General features: G+C 43.6%; 2 protein-coding genes across 2 annotated transcripts in view; both read right to left on the bottom strand.

The window, feature by feature from the left end:
* LOC126174848 (HEAT repeat-containing protein 3) overlaps positions 1 to 7,691 on the bottom strand; it is a 649,038-nt gene extending 641,347 nt beyond the window's left edge. The window contains exon 1 of the mRNA XM_049921236.1: positions 7,680 to 7,691. The gene's annotated coding sequence lies outside the window, so the exon portion shown is untranslated. The remainder of the gene's footprint in view (positions 1 to 7,679) is intronic.
* The window catches only part of LOC126176231 (zinc finger protein 423 homolog), a 268,751-nt gene that overhangs the window by 105,450 nt on the left and 141,500 nt on the right, over positions 1 to 21,801 (bottom strand). The window lies entirely within an intron of this gene.

The raw sequence follows: 21,801 nt of genomic DNA, 5'->3' as shown, positions 1-21,801 counted from the left end.
TAAAACCGACCAACTGCAAGGGTACTATGAATATGTATCTGGAAATGCACCGTTGCCACGATTGATGGAGTTTACGAATGAAAGTTCCTCTAACCATGCCCTGTGTATTCCTTGAGTATTTCAGGCTACGTGATTTATGCAATGCACTGTAAACAGCAAAACTGTACGGTATTTATGTTGGAAACAAGCTGAGACAGTGCTCGTGTACGGCCAAGCAGATGGAAACGGTCAAGAGGCAGCACAACTATAACAAAACAAGTACCCTCACAGACAGCAACCACATCACACAACATTCCAAGCCCTTTTTAGGCGTTTGTGTGACCACGGGTCCGTTCAGACAGACGAACGTGCAGAGAGGCGGTGAACTGTGGGCACATGAGTTTTGAAGGACTGGATTCTACAGGACAGTGAGACGAATCCTAGAACAAGCTTCAAGCAAGTGGCCCGCCAACATGGTGTAAGCCGAAGTACGATTATGCGTATCTTGCATGAGAACCGCTGTTACCCCTGTCACCTGCGTCCCACGGATGCCACTCTTGAACATCTGTTGTGACGTGGATCCGATGCAGCTCTGTACTGTGCTCCGCGTCGATTGTTGGCGGTGCACGCACGCAGTCCATTTCCGGACACATTTCAATAGGACTTTTTCCCGTCATTCCCAGTCGGGAGTCCTCAAGCAGTTTGTCGTTTTATTAATAATCACTTTGTATAAAATGCAACCGTGAAATCAAGTTATACCACACTGGAGTTTAAAGCAATAGAACGAAACATATTAAAAACACTGAGTTAAAATTTAAAATTATTAAAATGGAAATGGGTAAATGACAATTTGTATTCTGAAACAATAGCGCGGAAATTTAGATAGACCGTAACTAGAACTTACACAGGAAAAAGCTCGAGGAGCTTACAAAATTACTCAAGAATGATAAAAACTAATAGAAAGAATCCAAATGGATGAAACAAATAACCAGGATTAGGGAAGAAAATTTTCCGTGCCCTTCCAAATGGAACCATCCCGCAATTGCGCCCTTTATCTAAAACTGTGTGGCCGGACGTGGGTTTGTTGAATCCAGTGCGTTACAACTGCGTCACCTCGCTCGATAGATCCGACAACGAACGGATGCAAGAAGTAGGGACTAATGCCAAAGTTCAAGCGAATGCTGACTGCACCAGCTGTGCGCCTCTGGTATGAGGCGGTTGTGTGGTGCACAGCTGCGAGCGACACCTGCCCACGCCGTGATTTCAGGAACTACCAACTATGTGCCTGTGTTAAGTTATTGTCTTCGTTTAGGGGCATCTCTACACCTTGGATGACATTGCTTCACTGCACTGGAATGTGGGATCCGAAAAGATGCGCTTCAGAATCTTTGGTAAGGCTTCTCTCTCTCTCTCTCTCTCTCTCTCTCTCTCTCTCTCTCTCTCTCTCTCTCTCACACACACACACACACGCGCGCGCGCACGCACACGCACACGCACACGCACACGCACAGAGAGAGACAGAGGTCTGCTCTTTTCTTCTAACAAGATCGGGCTGCTAGCACATCATCATTGCAGCAGCGCGTGCCGATGTGCATGTGTGTAACGAGAGCTTGTCAACACAGTAATTTCTCGCTAGGGACGCCGAGCAAAACACGGTCGGATAAGAGCAGGCGGAACCAAGTCGTGGCATATAAAATTGCGTACAGACGGTCTGCTCACAACTAGAAAAGCACCAACGACGATTATTTTGGTGATGGTTCAAAAAATGGTTCAAATGGCTCTGAGCACTATGGGACTTAACATCTATGGTCATCAGTCCCCTAGAACTTACAACTACTTAAACCTAACTAACCTAAGGACATCACACAACACCCAGTCATCACGAGGCAGAGAAAATCCCTGACCCCGCCGGGAATCGAACCCGGGAACCCGGGCGTGGGAAGCGAGAATGCTACCGCACGACCACGAGCTGCGGACTATTTTGGAGAAATATTCCTTTCAGGTAGTTGTGAATGCTTTAGTTCTTAAGCCTTTCGGCTGGTTCCATGCCTTCCACGTCTTCCTACCTTACGCTGCTTTTCTCCATCTCTACCTCCCTTCTACAATGTTTTTCATCTTTATCTGAACTATAAACTTTGCCTATTAACTTGTCGTTCCAGTGCTATTTCTGGTTGTTGGAGCAGAAGTGCCTCATCGTGTCTGTTATCGTGGTAAGAGTTTTCCCTCACACTTCTTCACGTAGCTTGCCCACTTACTTTTTGACATCCTTCCGCAACAGTAGGTTTGAAATGGTTTCACTATGTTCTTGTCCAGACTGCACATGTTCTACGTTTCACTTTCATACAAAGTTGTACTCTAGACGTACATTTTTAGGAACTTTTTGTTCAGTTCTACATCAACGCCTGCCTGCATTAGAGCCTCTTTTATTGTAGCACACCTTCTCTCACTTCTACTTCCGTGTTCTCGGTTCACCTTTCTATTACTCTTTCCTTATTCGTTTCAGCTTCTTTTGTAAATAACCTACATGCTGTCTGTTGTACTTAACAACTCTTAAGTCTCCCCTTCGTTTGAGGAGTAGGTCTCTGTCGTCTGAACAATAGCAATACTATTTGTTAGCCTGAAAGAACTTGAAATGACAATTTTTTGAAAACTTGAAACTATAAGAGCTTCAAAATTAAGTTTAAAATATCCTGGTACTTATTCTGGTGAATTAAGCAGAGGAAAAATAAACTTCCATCTACCAAGGGAAGAACCCAACTCGAACGGCTAAAACTAATTAAAACCTTTTTTTTTATTACGGCTCTGTATCTGTTCTGCCAACAATCAAAGTCATTTATGAGTAGAACTCTGCATTTGTGTATAATCGATTTTTGATGCTTAGCGATTCTAAAGACAGTTTATGACCAGCAGAGCATAACAGCTACAAAAGATGTTTCATTAGGCCTAAAAAACTAAAAAATCTGCTTGAAACAATGTACGTCAATCAATGCACTGCTTACAGAGCCATATACCCCAAAATAGAAGTTGCAGTAAGTTCTTCCCTTATTCCTCATCGGAAATTAAATTTAGAGTTTCAATAGATTAAAATGGAAGAGAACAGCACTTAGTAAGGATCAGGATAAAGCGATCACTGTGGGTTTTGATATTATACTGCACTGCAGCTCCCCATGCTACACTTGTCAAATGTCCGTTCTACTACATTCCCTAGCGTTCATTGTAACTACATTTCCACTTTCAGTGACAGATGAAATATGAGCTTATGACAACACTCGGCTGCGTATTTGGCACTGCCTTTTTAGCCATCGTCATCTGCTAAGTGGCTCTACCGCGCCACTTTGTACGTATTGCGCCCAAACTTAACTGTTCGTCACTTAATGCTGGAATAACCTTTTTTTTAACAATTTACGTTCCAGCTTGGGTTTGCCGTCTGATTTATCAGCCGGCGAATGACGCGCGGGCTGTTGACTGTGTTTTACTTTTTATTCGGCGAAGCCATATGGCGAAGGCCATTTAATTTTTAGTTTTGGATCTCCATTTCTGCACAGTGTTCTTTTAAGCCTTTTTTCCACGTGCCTTTTTTCAGCTGTCTCCTATTCTGTCCATTGGGACTGACGTATAGTCGTTTAACTCCTCTCTGTGTTCGTGTTCTATAGTTTTCTACTGCGTGTGTTAACTTCACACTGTTTCGAGGACAACTTCGCTGTTATCCAAATAACATCTCATACCTGACATTTTTTATAAGTTAAAAATGAAGATAGTCTTGACCGCATACGACTTTTATTAGAAAGGTGACCGATTTCAGTCTACTTTTAGACCATCGTCAGATCATTGTCGAATGGTAGTGGGCGGATGTGGTGAACGGAGCAGGTACCGTCAATTGAGAGACGAAGTCAGCTGCTCTTCATTTTTAACTTAAAAAAAAAAGATGCACTGAGATCGCAGTTCTTCCAATGATGGCAACTGTGAATCTGCTGGTCATTGTTGTCTGCTGCACGGTGTTGTTTCTTCAGACTCGTCCTTCCGTAGTTTCGAAATTAGTTAACCTTCACATACTTACTGTACACAAATGTAGAGTTTTGCAGGTAAATGACGTATATGGACGGTTGAGCACACACACATTCGTATTGTAAAATCATTTTTATTCGATTTTAACCTTCCGGGCTGCTGTTTCCCATGTTAAATGATAATGTGCTGTATTCACATATACTGAAAGAAGTTAAGCTTTTGTTTAACCCTCGTCTTCTATTTTTATAACCCCACACCATAATGTCATTTTCGAACATTTTTACGTTCCACCCGTTCCCATCCCCAGCCCTTGGGGTAATAGTGGTATCTTATTCCCACAAATCTTTTTTATAGATATGAGGTATGTGCATAACAAATATGTCTGACATTTCTTCATGTGCTCCTGATTTTATGTTACCAGTTTCATTCCTACCCTCAGCTTAGGATTGCTAGAGGTCTTTTCCGGTCATAATTTTTTTAGTGATAGGTGTACCAAATTTAGTAGAAATTGCTTCATTCTTTAGAAATATATACAGACCCAATCCCCAACCCACACCTTTCCCAGTTGCTAGGGGTAGGAATTTACCGGAATTGTCACCAATAAACCAAGCGAACAGAAATGGCATGTATTCAATACTAATATCAGTTGCTATTGAATAGTGTTTCCATGTCACAGCTTCTCACCCCTTGGGCTGGTAAGGGTGTATACTAACCCCATAGTAGATTTTTTTACTAATAATGGGCCATGTGTATACAAAATTTGGTTGATTTTAGTCCAGATGTTGCTGAGTTATGCTACCATGTCACCCTCTTTTCGCCCCTCCACTAAGATGGGTGGTAAGTTGTTCTTATCTGCAGAGAAACCTTCGCAGTGTTGCGCACAACAACTCACCTATGTTTCATCACAAACTGATGAATGATACAGGAAAGCATAGAAGATGAGCATTATTATATATTACGCTAGCTGAATACTCGGCGTTGCCCGATTATGTAATTATCCCAGTCCATCTGCTCTCCCCCCCGTCTATGTCTGTCAATCTCTTCCCTCACCCACTCTCTCTGTCAATATGGTCCTCCGGCCTCTGCCAATCTGCTCCCCCCCTCCCCTGCCCATCTCCTCCTCGCTCCTTAAACCTCAACGTTCACCCCAATAGGAGGCTGGTGGTTCTTACTGCCACAGTATTTTTTCCCCTTATTGTAACTAATATGTGTACCAAATTTGACTCAAATCGTTCCAGGGGCTTAGATTGAAGTTTTCACCCGTGGATTTGGCCGTGTACGCACATGTCAGATATATTTCACATGTACTGAAGCACCAAAGGAAGTGGTATAGGCATGCGTATTCAGTTACAGAGGTACGTAAACAGGCAGAATACGGCGCTGCTGCCGGAAACGTCTATATAAAACAACAAATGTCTGGCGCATTTGTTAGATCGGTTACTGCTACTGTATGGCACGTTATCAAGATTTAAGAGAGTTTGAACGTGATTTTATGGTCGGTGAGATGAAGTGAGGATTTTCCTCACTAGTGTACCGCGAATATCACGAATCTGGTAAAGCATCAAATCTCCGATATCGCTGTGGCCGGAAAAACGTGCTGCAAGAATGGGACCAACGACTACTGAAAGAGAATCGTTCAACGTGGCAGAAATGCAACCCTTCCGCAGATTGATGGAGATTTCAATGATGAGCCTTCAGGAAGCGTCAGCGCGCGAACCATTCAACGAAACATCATCGATATGGACTTTTGGAGCCGACGGCCCAGTGATATAACCTTGATGACTGCATGGCACAAGGCTTTACGCGTCGCCTGGGACCGTCAACACCGACATTGGACTGATACGTCCAGAATTGCTACAGAGTGGGTCCAGGAACGCTCTTCTGAGTTTAAACACTTCCGCTGGCCACCAAACTGACAGTTATTGAGTATATCTGGGAAGACTTGCAACGTGCTGTTCAGAAGAGATCTCCACCCCCTTGCACTCTTACAGATTTATGGAGAGCGCTGCAGGATTCATGGTTTTAATTCGCTTTAGCACTACTTCAGACATTAAGTCCAGTCCATGCCACGTCGTGTTTCGGCACCTCTGCGTGCTCGCTGAGGCACTAAGCGATATTACGCAGGTGTACCTGTTTCTTTGGCTCTTCAGCATATTTCGCAATAATTTTTATACATGTTTCACCTGTATCTACAGTGAATATCGCCCTGAAGTTTCATTTTGACGCAGCGTAATGTTTATGATGTCTTATCTCCTGAACTACATGTCGTACAGTAGTATAATTTTGCTGCCGGCCAGTGTGGCCGAGGGGTTCTAGGCGCTTCAGTCTGGAACAGCGCGACCGCTACGGTCGCAGGTTCGAATCCTGCCTCGGGCATGGATGTGTGTGATGTCCTTAGGTTAGTTAGGTTTAAGTAGTTCTACGTTCTAGGGGACTGATGACCACAGATGTTAAGTCCCAGTGCTCAGAGCCATTTGAACCACATAATTTTGCTGGTACTTTCAGTTGTGTATGTTACTACTGTCTGCAAAATGTGATGTGAACAGAGTTATTAGTAAGCTAATAATGAATTAGAAAGCCATGCTGCAGGCGTCAGTTGTACTTCACAAAAAGCGAAAATACAGTAAGTGATAAACTTTTCTTCGTTCATTAATTTGTTGAATGAAGTATGGGTATTTGCACGTCGTGGGCTACTCTGCTTTTTCACCCCCGCCACTTTGATACGTAGGTGCTTCTTAGGCCCGTGGCGATGATTTCCAGGCAGTTATTTATGTTTGCATGAAGTCTGGCTGAAATCGATCCAGTGGTTTAGGAGGAGATGTGGAACGAATATACATACATCCATACATACATACATACAAGTACATCCATTTTTCTAATATCCTGTGTGAATCACCTAAACCTTTAACTGCAAATACGCAGGTTCGGAAAGTCCTATTGATGTGCGGCTTTCGTGCAATGGAGTAATAGTCAGGGGCTCGTACTGCTAGCCAACTAACAGATTGTAATAATACTTAGAAAGAGGAAAAGACAAAAACTCGTTTTTATACGGGATGATTCCGTGATTATGTTAGAAGCTTTCAGTGATGATGGAGGAGGGTAAATGTATCATTTTGAGGTAAGGGATTCTAATCCAAAAACGAGCGAGTCGAAAGTTGTAAGGGAAAACCATCCTGACACATCTGAAAGTAGAATCATATACCGTTTGTGTTCTTGCTAAGATTGTAGAGTACGCAACTTTCAGAGGTTGTAGTATGGACAGAAGCAAGAAGAAAAGTCTGGTAAACATGGGGTCTAAAATGCAGTAGAAGAGCTGTTTATTCCCAATAAGCGAAGACGAACAAATGCTCACAGCGCTTAAGGTTTGCTTTTGAGAGCCAATGTTTACCGGACTTTTTTATTGTTTAGGTTCCTACTACCATCTCTGAAACATGACTACTCTACAACCTTAGCAAAAACAATGCAATGTATTCCACTGTTAGAGACGTCAGAACGATTTTCGCATGTAACTTTCGACTCGGTAGTTTCCGTACCGGGGTCTCTTACCTGAAATTGACACAGTAACTTTGCCACGGAATGATTCGATGTATGAGATTCGCTGTACTGAACCTACTGCGCCTTTCTTTTACAAAATTTAGCGAAGCACCTTCTTCGAAAACGTGGTTGTTGACTTTCTCCCTGGAAGGTTTAACCACATCACTTGTGCCGTCTGCAGCAAGTAGTAACTCTGTGCGGTCGCTACGGGGGCAGCGCGGTGAGCGGCCGTGTTCCACGAGGCACGCAGCGCGGCCACCCGCCTCCGGCTCTGCCGCCGCCACCTGCCGCTGGGTGCTGGCCGGCGTGGGAGGAGCAGAGCCATTGTGGGGCGGCCTTTGTGGGCCGAGCTGAATGCACGCCTCTGGGTGCCTCGCGGCCGGACTGCCGATTCTTTATGATGTGTGACCAATGGATTCGTCCGTGCTTGCGCTTCACGTCCGAATCCACCGGAACTACATCCAGCAACCTCACTCTGTCTCGCTCGAATGTCTTCAGCTTGGTGAGAAAGCAACTTAACGGCATTAAGGTAAACGCGGTAGTCATGGATACGTAGTCGGCAGCTGAGTAATGCTCAAGTCTGCAGATTATCGGCAAGTGGTCGGTAATTGACGAAGTGACGTACCTCCCTGTTATATTGGCTCTCTAACTTCAGGCACTTCACATTGTTCCACAAATTGCTCACTCTGAAAGATGCTCAACTCTTATTTGCCCTGGAAGAATCATACAGTGTGTTTAAGTGTGTGTGAAATCTTATGGGACTTCAACTGCTAAGGTCATCAGTCTCTAAGCTTACACACCACTTAAACTAAATAATCCTAAGGACAAACACACACACACCCATGCCCGAGGGAGGGCTCGAACCTTCGCCGGGACCAGCCGCATACAGTGTGTTACTTTTATCATTACAAGGCCATCACTATAAGGGTTTACGTATGTCTAGAATCGTGCCGACATAATCTAATCATGTTATTCTTTGACAATGGGGGGAGATGGGCGATAGGATGATTTAAAACATGTGTGGATAAAAATCTTATGTCAAGATCGCAGATTTTCTTTACTGATTACCGGTTTGGGTTCACTACCGAGCCATTTTCAGATCAATCTAAAATGATCATTGTGTGACACCCATTGCACATCGTCGTATTTTTCATCAGAGCTAAGGCGCACTAGTTAAATAAAAAATCCTAAGTGGAAGCTGTAGTTGTTTATGTAAACTGATAACGTTAATCACTAATCAAATATCGTTACAGTGTCTATTTTGCCACACACATGTACAAACTATCAACAGCAATGATAGTTGCATCGTCCATGAGTGGATGTGTGGCAAAATGGGCATTGTAACAGCATTTTATTAGTGAGTATCACTGTCAGTTTACATAACCAATTAAAATTTTCACTTAAGAATTTTTCATTTTACTACGGCGACTTACCTCTAAAAAATGCGACGATGTGTAATGAGTTCACACACTGAACAACATTTTATCTTGATCTGAACATGGCTCGGTAATCAACCGAAACAGGCAATCAGTAAAGAAAATTTGTGATACTGACGTAGGTTTTTTTATGCACACATGTTACCCAATCAGTATTAGGGAAGAGAATCGAAGTCTTAAATTTGTTGGGAGGTTTCTACCAAGGTGCAGTGCAGCAAGTTTTAGAATTATCTTGGTCACGTTGAGCATCACATGTGAATGACACTGATATTAACGATTTATGAGAAACTTCACAGCTCTGTTATTACACCATTTCCTGGTTTTGAGATGTGACATACATATATTCACGGAAGAAGCAAGCGAACATTTTATAGATATGGAGCTTTTTTTTTTTGCTGTTATGGTCGCTGGAGAAACATTTAGTTACTTGATGTTTAGAATCTTTACTGGCGCGTTTCCAGTAAACTCAAATTCGGAATATCAAAGAGGAAGGGAGCTAAATACAAATGGTATGGCGCGTCATGTGCAAATATCAAGATCCAGATGTACTCCTATGCTGGTACTTGTGCATGACGCCACACCGTGTATCTGAAGCTCTCTACCTCCTTTGAAATTCTGAAATAAAGTTGAATTGCAGAACATCAAGTGACTAAATTTTACTCCAAAGACCATAACAGCAGTGTAAAAAAGAAGCACAATTTCCCGTGCCTAGACCGGTTTCGTTCTTAGACCAACACCAACACGTTGCGGAATGTTGCACACTTGTGCCAGTATCGTGATATACACTGAGGTGAGAAAAATCATGGGATACCTGCTAATATATGACGAACCTTCCTTTTCTGTGCAGCAACTCGACGTGGCATGGATTCGAAAAGTAGTTTGAAGTCCCCGCATAAATATTGAGCCATGCTGTCTCTATAGCAGTACATAACTGTGAAGGTATAGCCGGTGCAGGATTTTGTGCACGAACGACCTCTTTATTACGTCCCATAAATATTCGATGGGATTCATGTCGGGCGATCAGGGTGGCCAAATGATTCACTCGCAGTGTCCAAAATATGTTCAAACAAATTGCGAAAACTTGTGGCCCGCTCACACGCCCCGTTGTCATTCGTAACAATCAAATCGTTGTTTGGGAATATATAGTTAATGAATGCTCGCAAATGCTCTCCAAGTAGGCGAACATAACCGAGGATCCTGTCCATTCCATGTACCATTATGGAGCTACCACCAGCTCGCACTGTGCCTTGTTGACGAGTTGGACATATGGCTTTGTGGGGTCTGCGCTACATTCGAACCCAACCATCAGCTCTTACCAACTTAAATCGGGAATCATTTGACCAGGCCACGGTTTTCCAGTCGTCTAAGGTCGAACCGAGCCCAGGAGAGCACTGCCGGCGATGTCTGCTGTTAAAGGCTTTCGCGTCAGTCGTCTGCTGCCATAGCCTCAAATTTCGCCGCACTGTCCTACAGGACACGTTCGTGGAACATTCCACACTGACCTCTGCTGTTGTTGCACGCGGTGCTGCTTATCTGTTAACACTGATAACTACGCAAACGCCGCTGCTTTCGGTTGTTAAGTGAAGGCCGTCAGCCACAGTATTGTCCGTGGTGAGAGGCAATGCCTGACTTGTGGTATTCTCGGCACACACTTGACACTGCGGCTCTCAAAATACGGAATTCACTAACGATTTTCGAAATGGAATGGCCCATGCGTCTAGCTCCAACTACCGTTCGGCGTTCAGAGTTGTTAATTCCCATTGTGCAGCCATAATCACGTCGGTAACCTTTCCACATGAATCACCGGAGAACAAATGACATTCCGACAATGCACTGCCCTTTTATACCTTTTGTATGCGAAACTAGCACCATCTGTGTATGTTCACATCGCTACCCATGACTTTTCACCTCAGCCTAAATGGTGTGGTTGTCATGTGTAGCTTTATAAACACTGTCTAGAGAAAGTCTAGTGCTTTGCGTGTTCGCTATACTCCTGGCAGGTGATCGGCAGAATGTTTATCATCACTGTTACCAAATTTGTCTCTAACGCTAACTACGACAACCAGGTCATTAATATCATGATACTGACACAATTTGGCAACCTGATGATGTTCCACGAATGAATTCGACCGTGACACAATACATTTGTAGTAATACGGGTGTATTGATTTTCAGTAATTGTTAATTCTAGAGTGCTGTTGCAGCGTTTGGTTTCCCAATGAAGCAGAGGTGACTGGAGACATCGAACAAATTCAGAGATTTGCTGTTAGGATCTTAAGAGTGAGCAAGGAATGTCAGAAAATGTAGAGCTGACAAGAACAATCTCTTTACATCACTGGAGCAGGGTAGGAGACGTGGAATCTAACAAAATTGTGTAGATAACACAGGTAATGCCCCGTTCTTTGATTGCGGCCACAAAACAACAGGCAAACAGCGCACGAAAGTGTTGCTTTTAAACAAACTTGTTGCAGCTAATATCTTTTATCAGTGCAGTCCACCCATATCCCGTCGCCTCCTCCCCCACCTCCCGCCGCAGGGGGAAGGAGAACGTAACGTAGGTTAGATTCAATCGGCGGTCAGCTACCGTCTGGAGAAGTATTTTTGAAAGACTGCGTCCTAGCGGCGATCTGGTGTTGTTCGGCACATTTTTCTTTTCTTGAGGGAAGTAAGTTCGCGATCCGAATTCTAAGCCGCTTACTTGTGTGTTTCTAAAACGCAACTTGTATAGCTATTTTTTTTTATTTGAAACCGTAAATTTAAGGTCTTCAAATTTGAATTCGGGAACTCCACAGATAAGGATCTTGGTGCTTTACCCTCCATGCAATCTTTCAGGTAAATTTTGGTACCTGCGACAGTGTTACCGTCTTTCTTGGACAGTTTAATTGAATATTCAGATGACTTTACTCCCCGTCAGTTTGTTATTTCATGAAAATTACAGATCAAATCAACTATTATACGCATGTTTCACTTAAATCTCAAGATCTTTCAACTTGCCCTACAAATTTTCATGGTTAAGTAAGTAAGTAATGTAAATATAGCCTGTTGTATCCCCAATTGGTTAACTTCATAGTGTCGACGTTGTCCTTGTCCACAGTGGCCTAGTACAAGGATAATGTATTTACTATTTTATTACAGCAACGGGCACTGCACTCGGTCGACTTGGAGCCTATTACTACGATTTGGTTTTATTAAATAGGGAGAGTTGTGTCCACTTCCCGTTCAGTGTAAGTTGTTCGTGGGTTGGGGTTAATTACGATATAACCATCAGATCAAGAAGTTCCAGAACTTTTGTTCTGACAAGTAGGTTATCATCAAATGTGAACTAAGAGAGAGTGTTTCGAACTTCCTGCCTCCTCTGCCGCTACAAAACTGACGTCGGAAAAATAGCAGCAGCAGCAGCATCAGCAGCATAATCGGACACACCTTGACTGCTAGACACACCCGAACACGTTCGCTTGCCACTAAAACTTCCGCCAGCGGTTATCACACTGGACTCGCTTTCGGGTGGACAGCAGTGCATATTCTCGTCCGACCATCCAATTTCAGCTTTTGCACGATTTTTCTAAATCGCTGCAGGCAAAATCCCGGATGGTTGCTTTCAAAGAGTACGGCTGATTTCCTTCCCCATCCTTCAGACAACCCGAGCTGGTCGACAATGGCCTCTATGTCCAAGGGGCGTTAAACCCCAATCTTCCTTCTACCCTTCCCTCCTTCCTTCCTTCCAAACTTTCGCCCACTACTTGTTCATTAGCTGCCGTTTTTTGGCTAGTCACAACGGTGCGCTTCCAACCGGTGGTTATTTGGAAACTTTAGCTCGATTCTACGTTCCGTATCCTGTTCTGACCTTATCATCGGGTTGATTTTCTCCATCCTATATAGAAAATTATTAAAAATCGTACTGGACGTGACAGCTCAGTCTCTATTGATCCATCATGGACAGGGGACACCAGCTGATTAAGTAATTGTCAGTATCAATGCAATTCTCCAACAGCTGTGTAACTAAGATGTTATTTTATTTTAATGACAACCACATGCCATCTTCAGACCCCATATGCATCTCTCAAAATAAACGATAATGCCGTAACCCTGGATTTCGTGAACTGAAACCGTTTCACAAGTCCTCGTAGATGACGTAGTATATATAAATAACATCGTAGTTACACGGCTGTTGGAGATTTAATTGATATTGACAATTGATCGGCTCAGTGGCGGTGACAGTGGGAGGACGCCGGGGATTCCCCGGCCCCGAACCACAGGTGGCCGCACGTGGGCAGGGCGCGCGCTTCCCACGGGCCACAATTAGCGCCCACGGCCAGCGGCAGTGAGATGGCATCGCGCCGGCCATTGTGCGCTATCTCGGAATGCGGGCGGACATCGCTTACAAGAGGGCCAGCAGCAGTCCGAGCCTGCCCAGCTTCCGGGGTTGCCGGGCAACACGCGACGCACATTCGCTCTGAGCGCTTCTCTCTCTCTCTCTCTCTCTCTCTCTCTCTCTCTCTCTCTCTCTCTCCTGCAGCTCGACATTTACGTATGCAAAAGACTCAGTCCCAAACAAGTTGCAATACGGTATGGGAATGGATAAATACAAGTTCTGCATAGTTTTAAAGGGATCTTACACTGTTCTTCCCGCAAAATACTAGCAAGTTCATGTAACGATGGTGGAGGTGGATCTAGATCGCGTACCCTTCTCTACAAAGTAGACCACAAAGACTCAATTACACTGAGGCCTGGTGACTGGTGGCCAGGGGACATGCGGTAATTCATCCTTGTGCTCACAAAACCACAGCTAGGCGAAGTGATCATTGTGAACAGGGGCCTAATCTTGAAGCGCAGCATCACCACTGAGGAGCAAACACATACCATGGGATGATCCTGATCAGCCAAAATGTCGCATACTCCTTGACAGCACGACGTGACTGTCCAAATCATCGCCGAACCCTCGCCATATTGCGCTCTTGGAACGTAAACTCGGCCGAAAGTTGGAAAAAGTGCACAACAAGACTTAGTGAATCATTGATCCCTATTCCAGAGTTTTGGCTTCGGCGTCACATTTTCCTGTTACGGCCGTTTGCATAACCGATGGCTGCTTTTGTAGTTACAGCTCGCCGTGCAATTTGCTGCTTATACAGACCCCTTCGGGTTGTTTTGGTGCTGACAGGGTTCACGAGTGCGACATACAGTTCCGCGCTGATTTTTTCAGCTGTCGTCCTCGTACTTTTCGTCACAATCCTTTTCGACGATTGTCTGTCACGTTCACTCAGTTTTGTCCGTATTGTCAGTGGATAATATTTTCCCGTTTTGACTGTATGTGGTGTAAATATTCAATATGGTGCCCTCTGAAACGCCAACACTACGGCTACCTTGGTTACGGAAGGACCTACGACAACAGTACCAACATTTTGCCCACGTTCGAATTCACTCTGCACCGTCGTAATGCACTCGCAAATACACAGTGACTGTTCTGACCACTACTGACACATGCAACGTGTTGACGACATCGCACAGGTGCCATCCGAGGTCAAATACAACAGCGCAACCCGCAGACTTGGCTAGCATCTGCATTTATGTTCAAGCATGATTTTCTCGAGGTGTCTACCTATTTCTGACCAACCTCTGTATGAATCTCTTATCTAGTCATGTTTCTGCTTCTTGTTACAAACAGCGTATGCTCTTAGGTTAATAATAAAATAGAAAGTTATAGTGCTCAATACACGGATCTTATTTTGATGTTCGATGGTTCTAAACCTAACGCATTCCCTTAGAGGGTGATTTAGCTGCCCCTACCGATGTCATTTTATGCAACCCGCATTGTTATATCTGTTTTTTAAGAAATCACGCGCGAGATTTTCATATTCTCCCGCTCGCTACGCCTGTTTGTAAAAATTTTGATGTAGTTAAATTTGTTCCAATGTGATACATTTATCAACCCATGTCCGTAGAATATAATTACATGAATTTTTCCAAAGTATAAATTACACGATTTTTTTCCAGCGTATATTGAAATAACGTTGTCCCTATATGTCTGCTAGTTGTAGTGCTGATGAATCAATTTAAAAAAATAAAACCAATAAATGAATCAGAAAATTATTTTAAATAGTGTTCAGTGAGATTCCTCTAGTTACTAGAGGACACAAGAGTCTAGTATCTTAATTCATAATCAGTTTTCAGGAAAGTATTCCGTTATACGTGGTTTGCCGCGAAATTATTGCCAACGGATGAAATCTTCAGCGCTGTTAAAGACGTTTCTTTCGCGAGGAATATTAATACGAAAAAATGCCACTGTGACAGACCTGCCATCGCGTGATGCTCGCGTAGTTCGGAATTTCCAACTTTCCAATGTTTCTGCAATCGGTATCACCTAAGGAAATGCACGAAACCTGCCTGAAGAATAAACACATGAATAAATTATAAGAATAAATATAAAAATTAGCGTAAGAATGAAGTATAAGAATACGAGAATTTAAAAAAGATTGTTACTCCTGAAAATACCATACACACATTATGTAATAAATATGTGACTCTTCTAGTGAACCTCAGTCGTAATCTCATAATTAATATAGCGCCCTTATATCCCCTAAACTGATATGAAACATTTGTTCAGTAACTTTCAGCTGACATGGGTAGACAAATAAATAAAACCAATAATCGAGTTTCGAACTCGGGGTGCGGTTGTGAGAGGCAGAGACGTTAGCCACTGAGTCACCATTCCGGCAGAGTTTTTCCCTCGCTAAAAGACGTGTAAAACACATCTAAAACTTTGACCATCCTTTTCTCAGAAACGGTCAGGTAGCTACGGATAAGCAGAGACGCGTGTCCGTTTATTGTGAATCCTTTTACACTGAGAGAAGTTTCTGGCAAATTGGGTTAGCCGAGCGGAGTGGCCGCGCGGTTAAAGGCGCCATGCACGGATCGCGCGGCCCCTCCCGCCGGAGGTTTGAGTCCTCCCTCGGGAATGTGTGTGTGTGTGTGTGTGTGTGTGTGTGTGTGTGTGTGTGTGTGTGTTTCTTAGCGTAAGTTAATTTAAGTAGTGTGTAAGTCTAGGGACCGATGACCTCAGCAGTTTGGTCCCTTAGAAATTCACACACACATTTGAACACATTTTTGAAATCGGGTTATGGCACTTGCCGTGTTCTCCATGTCAGAATTTACCCTATCCAACTTATCGTTTGTGTAAACAGAGACCAAGAGCAGTCGTATCAACCTTCTCTGGGGGCACTCCTTTCGATACCTTTCTCTGGTGCGCTAAGGGCCGCGTATTGGCAGGTATTGCTGCCAGTAGCTGCTGTAGGTGCGGGATTACCCGCACGCGAGTTGCAGTATAGTGGCAAATAGCAGGAAAGCGGGCCGCGAGGAAGTCTGCTGTCCCTTCCTGCCCGTGCGGCGGGACTGACAAACAGGAAGGATGGGACGACCGCGGCAGCCGCAGGAGGCTAATCTCGGCACGTGACGCCGCTCCGCTGCCCGGCTATTATCGAAGTCACGTGGCGAAACACCGCAGCAGCCACTACAAGTGCTTCCCCCGCCTAGGTGGCGCGACGCCGAAACGCTGCTGCAATCTTAAATTTTTTCACTGATAACGGCGAGGCTTCCATATCCTAGGCAGAGAATTTGTTAAGGAAACCGGATACCTACATCTACATCACTATTCTACAGTTCACACCTAAGTGCCTGGCAGAGAGTTCTTCGATCCACCTACAGCTTATTTCTCTACCGTTCCACTCTCTAAAAGCGCGTGGGAAAAAAAGAATACTTTAATCTTTCCGTACGACATCTGATTTCTCTTATTTTTATTATGGCGACCATTTCTCCCTAGGATGTGTTGGCGGCAGTAAAATATTTTCGCATTCGTGAAAATTTCTCGCCGCAGTGCAAAAAGCCTGTGTTTTAACGATTGCCGCCGGCCTCTGTGACCGAGCGGTTCTAGGCGCTTCAGTCTGGAACGCGCGACCGCTATGGTCGCAGGTTCGAATCCTGCCTCGGGCATGGATGTGTGTGATGTCCTTAGGTTAGTTAGGTTTAAGTAGTTCTGAGTTCTAGAGGACTGATGACCTCAGATTGTAACGCCGGAAATGCATATCCTATTTCCATCTATTGGACTGAAATTTTTTTTCCTTATTTTGTTACCTGAAGATATATCATTTCTGTGTCTTTGTATATTGTAATTGTTTTACTATTTGTATATATATGTATTTATGTCGATGTATAATTGGTTTGTTTTGTGAATATTATTTGTATTTATACTCTGGGTCTGGCCTAGGGAAAACTATGCTGTCGAACGAATACATCGATAGGTCGTGTGGAGAACCAAAGTGTTTAGGATCTTTGGTAGTGTTAACTCTGTCACGTGGAGCGCGGGCAGAGGGGGAATCTGGCTGGGGTGGTGCAGTGGAGCAGGTGTGTTGTGTGACGCTCCCGCGAGTTGCCGCGCTTTTGGGGTTGGGCAGCATGTAATTGCGCTCGACTTGCTATGATAGTTTCTGACACGGTGTCGCGGACGGGAAGCATTAGCTGGCGTACATCAAGAGCCCGTTTCGCCTGGTGACCGTGTCGAGAAGAAGGCCCGCCAACATCCAACTTCTGCAACAGCGACGGCCGACAATGAGTGACTGTCGCCACCTCCTCGATCGACGGCTGCAAACCTTCAATCAACCAACAAGGAAGACTGGAAGCACGTAAAGTTTTAGAACTGTATGGCAGACCTCAGCTTTTCAAACTGTTCCATTTTCATAACTAAATTACAGCAATGTAGCATGAACCTTTGTTGCTCATTGTCCCAATTGCATTACCAAGCAGGGTCCCTTCCTTTTCCGGAATGAACCCGAGTGTCGTTGAAATTCAAACGCCGCATCATTCCACTTCACTACTTTAATTTCAAAGTTCAGTTAAGGTATTCATAGCTGGCTACAATATTTAGATTACACAAGCACAAATTAAGAGTGCGAGTTTTGTTACCGTATTTTAGCTTACCTGTGACTGCAGCTCAGCTTGGTACGTACTAAATTTTACTATTGTTAATTGTTCAGAATCATTTAATTCAAGTTCAAAGTTAAATCTCTTATTTCTAAATTGCGTAGATTCAAGTAGCTTTTGAAATGCTTGTTGAGGTAGTCCAAGACTAACCGTATTTTACTGAATTTCGATGTGCTTCAGAAAGAAAGCTCACTATTAACTTCAGTCACTAAATTAACTTTCGATTTTCCGGTTTTATTAATTCTTTTGCTAAATTAAGTCAGAGTGTAGCGAAATTTATTACTTCTGACAAACTTTCAGTTTTCACACTACACGTGTCAACCTTCAGTTGCCACGCTTCTAGTGCTAATTATATGTGTAATAACCTATCTTTTTCAGTTACTATAGTAATTGTCCTTAGGACTGGCGACCGTAATTTCCCCCAAATCTCAAATATCTAATTACCGCTAGTTAATTGTTAACGTAACGGCCGCACATTTACTTTCTTTATTAACTTTACCTCTTTTCAAAATTAATTTCCACCAGTTTCATTTGCATTTTTCCTTTCATTTAGATGTAACCCTTTCCTCTCTCTTTACCGACAGATTAACTTCGGTGACGATTGCTTTTCCCAAATTTTCATTAGGTACACGCAGTTTAATTTTTCACTGTCATTAAGGTCGGTAAGTGAGGGGGAGGTTACAAGATGTTAAGTCCCATAGTGCTCAGAGCCATCTGAACCATTTTAACGATTGCCACCCCTACTTGCTCATTATACCTGTGACACTCTCTCCCTTATTTCTCGATAATACAAAACGAGCTGCCATTATTTGGACTTTTTTGATGCCATCCGTCAATACTGTTAGGTAATGATCCCATATCGCACGGCAATACTCTAGCAGTGGACGAACAAGCGTAATACAGACAGTTTCTCTAGTAGACCTGTTTCATTTTCTGTGTGTTCTGCCAATAAAACGCAGTCTTTAGTTTGCCTTCCCCACAACATTTCCGGTATGTTCCTTCCAATTTAAGTTGTTCGTAATTGTAATTCCAAGATATTTAGTCGAATTTACACCCATTAATCGTGTAACTAAAATTTAATGAATTTCTTTTTGTGACCTTGTGGATGACTTCACACATTTTCTTACTGACAGATAATTGCTACTTTTCGCACTATGCAGATATCGTGTCCTAGTCATTTTGCAATTGCTTTTCATCTTCTGATGACTTTACTCGTTGGTAAATGACAGCCTCCTCTGCAAACAATCTAAGAGGGCTGCTCAGAGTGTCTCGTAAATCTTATATACAGATTAGGGCATGTTTGCTGATGAGGACGTGTCGACGTCGATTTTCGAGTCTTCATATTTTCAGCTGCAGGCTGCGCCCTTAATATTTCTGAGAGAATTCAAAGTAGCAATGAGGTTGGCTGTATGGTAAATCATGGGAAAGAAATCCGCATATCACAATCAGACTAAGAAACGGCAGTAAGATTAAATGGTACTTACCCCCAAGAGCCAGACTAAAATTTTAAGGCCACGTTAAGAGTCACGACAGAAATAAGTGAAGTGTTTGAGAATAAGAGTAAAGCAAAAACGCAAACCATGAAATGTGTTTGAGTAACAAACAAAAACAACATTATATTCGATAGGGATTCGCGCGATTCTCGATAACTTTAGAGCAATTACATTTTTAGGTGCATAGCTTGAAAAGAAAAAGGACGCTTCGTCGACATAGTCATTACAGAGGCAGTACGAGCTGGGGCTGGGCCTGAAACGGGACGGGCAATAAATTCGGTTCTGTTATTTTCACAGGAGCGATATGTCATTCAGCTTAAGGAATGATATGAACACAGCGATCCGTCGCAATTCCAATGGTTTTTTTTCCCTTGCATACCCATATTTCAGCTATAAAGCCATATTCAGAGCATTTGAATGAGTTACCATCCAACAAACTCGCAGCAGAACATGTCACCATTAGACTTTACTGGTGTCCAGGCAGAAGGAAGAAGAACAGTGTTGTTATGCAAAGTATTTTAAGGTGTCTTGCTTGGTTGCCTATTTCTCAAGGCCTTTCTTTTTCTTGCAATTTCACGCCTTTTACCATCACCATACTCGTTCGAAGACGACATTTGCTCCTGCCGTTGGTGTTTCTCTACGGAGCGTAAGGTCTATCTTCAGCGTCAATGAATACCGATTTATTCGGACGTGTGAAACTAGTTGAATTTTAGGCCGCTTTCGTTGTGTTAACCGTTGCGTTAATCGCTTCTTTTGCGAAACTGTCTCTCTTAGCACCTGCTATTAAATATCGTTTGTAGTGTGTGAGAGGCCATAGTGATGTTGGACATGAATTGTGCAAAATAATCTATCTTGTACCCAGTGAAAAAAAAAACCAAACAGACATCGCTTATTACCTTATGAACTCGTGAAGAGATGCACATAAATCACTGTTCCCAACCAGTTCAGAGACTAGTGAATGGTACATACCAGTTTTACAACACGCAGTAAAGGAGTGCTCGAAGGCGTCGGGAGCAGAAGTCACATCAACAATTCCGTCATACGAAAAAAGATGCTAGTCAGTCCGAATCACCCAAGGCGATGTAGCAGCAGCAGCAGCAGGCCCCACCAACGCTAAAAAAAAGCAATTTCTCAGCGACGTCGTTCGTATTTCCGACCATTTATAAAACGCGGCACTCTAAAAAGATACACGCTTATTGCTTCCGCAGTTACCCACAGCGACTGCACGGCTGTTATTGTTCTGGGTGCAGGCGATCGGTATCGCTAATTACAGAAGTGATGGCGTGTCCGAGATACGCATGTAGCATGCGGCCGCTGCTCTGAACGCGATGAGCAACAGATACCGCCTCGGCTGCAGCTGATGCGCGGAACGTGACCCCACCGTGGCCGCCATCTCGGCCGACTTAACGATGCACTGGCTCCCTCTCCACTTTCTACTCACCAGCTTTGAATTACGTTGTGGTGGTACACAAAAGTCATTTTCATTACAATTTTCCACACAGTTATCTTGTTTAGATGCTATCGATTTCGAAGCCTTTTGCGGTTTCGTTTACAGACACAGTGAGATCTACATGTAATTCGTTGTTTAGTTTACAAAAGCTAGTCCCATTCAGTGTATCAGTGTATCCTCCTGTATATGTACTTAGTTTGTGATCGTTGGCTGTCCAGGATTGCATGTACACAAATCCATTTCCAGAATGAAATTTTCGCTCGCACCGGAGCGTGCGCTGATATGAAACTTCCTGGCAGATTAAAATTGTGCCGGACCAAGATTCGAATTCGGGACCTTTGCCTTTCGCTGTTAAGTGCTCCACCATCGGAGCTACCCAAGCACGACTCACGTCCCGTCCTCACAGCTTCATTTCCGTCAGTATCTCGTCTCCTACCACCTCGCAGGTCAGGTTCTGTGAAATTTGAAAGGTAGGAGACGAGATACTGGCGGAAGTAAAGCTGTGAGGGTGTGCTTGGGTAGCTCATATGGTAGAGCACTTCCCCGCGAAAGGCAAAGATCCAGAGTTCGAGTCTCGTTCCGGCACACAGTTTTAATCTGCCAGGAAGTTTCAGCTGCATTTTATCTTTCAGGTGATTTTCGCTTCATAAATAACAAACTAAGAGTTAATGAATGTTTGTTATTCTTCGGCTTCTCCCAGCGTTTATGAACTGTTCATCAGTGCATCTGATGCTGACTGCGTGGTCACACGTAGAGATATTATGCCCACTGTATAATGACATCCGGTCGTGCATCAGTAAAGAATTTCCTCAGTGTAATGTTTGGATATTACTATGAAAACTGGTATTTCCCTTCTCGTTTAGATACAGAGAAATATGTGTTAAAGGATGAAAATTTCTACAGAAATATTACCACAAGAGCGGACAAGGCATAA

Source organism: Schistocerca cancellata, chromosome 3 (assembly GCF_023864275.1).
Source record: "Schistocerca cancellata isolate TAMUIC-IGC-003103 chromosome 3, iqSchCanc2.1, whole genome shotgun sequence".
NCBI lineage: Eukaryota > Metazoa > Arthropoda > Insecta > Orthoptera > Acrididae > Schistocerca > Schistocerca cancellata.
The sequence above is the reverse complement of the archived record's forward strand: the minus strand, read 5'-3'. Positions and strand labels throughout refer to the sequence as shown.